We start from the raw sequence: 4,262 nt of genomic DNA, 5'->3' as shown, positions 1-4,262 counted from the left end.
AGAACTCAGCATTTTAATGGGGAAATGAAAAGCCGTTCATGGCAATTTGGTAAGCTCTGATACAGATGGTGTCCTCTGCAGGCTAACCAATGAGTAGTAAGAACCCTTAGGCCCTTTGGCCAAAAGAGACGGGTGACTCCCTTTCTCGACTACCCTCCCTTTATCAAGGACAGTGATAAGATCACAGTGTTGTATGGTACTTAACCTGTGTGCCACCACCACACTAATCCTCCCCACCATCACGCGCTCTAGCGCATCTTGCACCACCTTCTCTGATTGACTATCAAGAGAGCTGGTCGCCTCATCTATAATAGTAACACCACCGGGTTCCTCAATATAGCTCTGGCTATAGCAATGCGTTGCTTCTGTCCCCCAGACAGTTGTACTCCTCTGTTACCACATGAGGTGTTGTATCCCTCCTTGAGTCCCGAGATGAAATCATGAGCATTGGCTGCCTTAGCTGCTTCGATTATCTCCAATTCGTCAATCTTATCTGACATGCCGTATATGATGTTTTCTCTTATATGGTGCCTGAAAATAATGTTGGCTCTTGGCTAACCAAGGCTATGTGTTTCCTTAACGTCCTGAGATGGTACGACTTTATATCTCGACCATCGATTCTTACTTCTCCTTTGAGTGGATCGTAAAATCTCTCAATTAATCCGATGATTGTTGATTTTCCGGACCCACTTTTTCCCACCAAAGCTGTTGATTTTCTCGCTTCGATATTTATTGAGAATCCCTTCAAGATCATCACATCGGGCCTAGTGGGGTACGCAAAATATATGTCATGAAGTTCTATATGACCCGTTATACTTTTGGGCTTGCAACCTTCCGGGTCTTCCGGTTCTATATTTGTGTACCGGTCCAACACGTCAAATACGGACGCAACAGCGTCCGAGCCTTTCACAAGGTCTTCCGCAATGACCCGACCCGTGCTCAGCAATATCATGTCCGTCCGAAACAGTGCTTTCGCAGTTATGTAGCCCTTGGCGACGAGCTTGCCTCCGTACCAAAAGTCAAAAGCCCAGGTGATAGTGTTAAGACCTTGAGAACAACCAAGAGCAATACCCGCAAACCATGATTGTCGAATGCTCTCCTTACGCGGGCCTTCTTGGGCCTTTTCTAGCATTTTCAACAGGCGGTCTTGAGACGAGAAAGCAGTGATGGTTCTGAGGTTGGAGACTGCCTCTGCAGCTAGCTTGCTACTTTCATCTTGAGCTTTGGTGGCTTTGCTTGACATGCTTTGGAGAAGGATACACCTGGTGTAGAAGCACAGAATAGTGATGGGTTGAAGTGCTATCATAACTGAGGCCAGCCTACATGCAATGACCAAACCCATTGTGCCTGCTACTGTCACAGCTGAGAAGGTTTGTACAAGTAGAGAAAGCCGATCACCCACTAAAGATCTCACCTGCAAGAAAATAGGTACGTTCCTCATTTGTAAGTTGGAATTAATTGACCGGCTATACTATGAAGTTGTGTGTGTGTCTATATATATATATATATATATATATATATAAAATAAGAATAATAATAATAATAATAAAACAATTTAGTAAAAATTAGCTAATTGAAAGTAGTCATGCATGTAAAACCTGACTTAATATAAAGTAAAAGTTAGTAACATAAAAATGATAAATTACGTACTACATTGGCTTCTTAATTTGGCGAGTCTAGAGCATATGGCACCACTGGAATTCTCATCCTGATCAAACCACCCAGCTTCAAATGTAAGTATCTTTGAAAGCATCTTCTCTCTAATTCTCTTAGTCAAGTACTCTCCCATGTAGGCAAAGTTGTAATGCTGGCAAAGGTTGACTAGAAAGGAGAGAATAGCCAACCCAACAAAACACAGAGAATAGATTCTTGTCTTCTCCTTGATCTCATCGTGCTCCGCCAAGAAGTAAACTGACACCGTCGACCCCAGAGTGAATGCAAACAGCGGCTGAACTGCACCGAACAATATCGCACCGAAGCACCCCAAAAGCGCTTGTTTCCACTCCGGAAGGTTCAAAGCCATCAATCTTTGAAAAGACGGGACAGGCAGCTTCTTAACTTCTACGGTGTCATCTTCCCCACCATGAACCGACGAAGCTCGACCCTCAAATGTGTTGGCAGAACTCGAAAGGCTAACCATCGAAAGCCTACGACTGCTCGTGTCATGAATGTCCATGTTTGAAATAGAATGTGCTTGATCTGTTTGTTGTAAACGGACAAGCGAAGTGTAGAGGCCATTTTCACGTTGGAATAGTTCGTCGTGTGAGCCTGTCTCCATGACCTGCCCGTTTTGAACGACAACAATGACGTCGGCGTTTCGGATGGTGGAGAGGCGGTGGGCGATGATGATGGTCGTACGTCCCACCGCTGCTTTGTCCAGAGCTTCTTGGACTACACGCTCCGATTCGGAGTCTAACGCACTGGTGGCTTCATCTAGAAGGAGTATTCGTGGTTTCTTGATGATCGCTCGTGCAATGGCTATTCTTTGCTTCTGTCCTCCCGAAATCTGAATACCTCTCTCACCAACCTGCAGGAGTAATTAGAAGTTTTCTTAAGCACTTTTTGAAACCCAGCGAGTTGGACTCGGAATCATCAAATTAACGCACTAAAAATAGGGTACTTTAAGTAATTAATTAACATGAACTCATGAAGTGTGTAGTAAGTCATGAAAAATGATTTCTTAAATTTTAATTGCTAGGATAGAGAAAATTGTCAAACGTGCATGTCATGACAAATGATTTCTTGTTAAAGGAAAAACATATTATGTGCCTTCGTCAAAGTAACTGACGAAGAGGGAATCAAAGAATTAGTGATTGCCAATCAATTAGCATGAAAGGTAGATCAATCAGTATTTAATATCATAATTGTAAACATTATTTCCGTTGTAATTTCTTCCCTATATAAATGGACTATGAAATGAAATGAACAGACCATTCCAATCTCCATTTTTACTTTTACACGTTATCAGCACGCTCAGAGCAATTAGCCAAGAAAAAAAAAACCCAAACCCTAAAGAAGAAAAACTTTTTTCTTTTCTGCCGCCGATCAAACAAAAAAAAAATCAAAATTTGCAGCAGCCTCCACGGCCATCCCTCCGCACAGCCCAGCCCAGCCTCAGCTCTTTTTTCCACAGACCGGCCAGCCAATTGCTCTCCACACCCAGAGCACCGCAAATCATCGTCCAGACCGGCTGCCCGCTCCTCCTCCGGACAGCCCAGCCCAGCACCGCATCTGCCTGCACGTTCACCAAGCGGCGCCGTCCTTCATCAGACCCAGATCGGATTCATCGCTGTTCATCAGCCTAGCCTCGCCTCGCAGCACCCTTGCATCCCCGTCTGCAGCCCAGTCGCAGACCATCTTGCAGCAGCCCGCCTTCACTGCACAACCCATCTGCCACAGCGCCTCCTAACCCGCGATCTGCACCAACCCAGCACCTTTGCAGCCTCCAGCAACCCATCTCTGCGCTTCCAGTCCACCGTCGCTCCCCACTGTCGCCGCAACCACTGATCGCAAACGACGTAACAACCCCGCTCGTACACCAGAAGGAAGGCAAGCCGGAGGAAGAAGAAGAAGAAGAAGAAAAAAAAAGGAGGCAACTCGGGCCGAAGTAAGGACCCGGCCCAGAAAGAGAAAAAAAGAAGGCTCTGAAAAAAAAAAGGGGGAGCAGGCCCAGAAAAGAAAAGAAAAAGAAAAAAAACAGAAAGCTCAGAAAACAGAAGGCCCAGAGAAAAAAAACAGAAACAGAAAAAAAAAAAAAAAACTTGACCCAAAGTAAAGGGCCAGTTCAGAGAGCAGAGCCCAGATCGAAAAAAAAAAAAAAAAACAAGGCTCAAAAGAAAGAGGAAGCGGCCCAGTTTTTCTCAAGCATACAAACATCGCACGCCTGCATCAACACGCGCGTGCGTTAGGATCGTTTTTCTCGAAACCAAGTATGTTATCTTTTATTTTCATACCATGGTATATTTATAATTAGATTTTTTTTAATTTTTTTTTATTTTTGAGCATGCTATTTTATTGCTTGTTCTATATGTGATATATATTCGTGGAATCTAAAGCATGTGAAATTTATTTATTTTTACGCATGTTTTATACCTTATTGTTTATACCTTTATTATATTTTGTTATTAAGCATGTTTAATTAGATAATTTTAAACATTTTCAGCATGCCTTGTTTTTATGTTTTATATAATTACCTTTAAGCATGATTTATCCTTATATAAATTATTCCTAAGCATGCCTTTAGATTATGCTCTCATTTGTAT

The 4,262-nt window shown here is 43.1% G+C and overlaps 1 pseudogene; it reads right to left on the bottom strand.

Moving 5' to 3' along the window:
• Positions 1 to 3,457, bottom strand: LOC112185243 (annotated as a pseudogene).
• Between the last annotated feature and the right edge of the window lie 805 nt (positions 3,458 to 4,262).

This window comes from Rosa chinensis, chromosome 2 (assembly GCF_002994745.2).
Source record: "Rosa chinensis cultivar Old Blush chromosome 2, RchiOBHm-V2, whole genome shotgun sequence".
In the NCBI taxonomy this organism is placed as follows: Eukaryota; Viridiplantae; Streptophyta; class Magnoliopsida; order Rosales; family Rosaceae; genus Rosa; species Rosa chinensis.
Note: the sequence above shows the minus strand (reverse complement) of the source record. Positions and strands in the feature narration are given on the sequence as shown.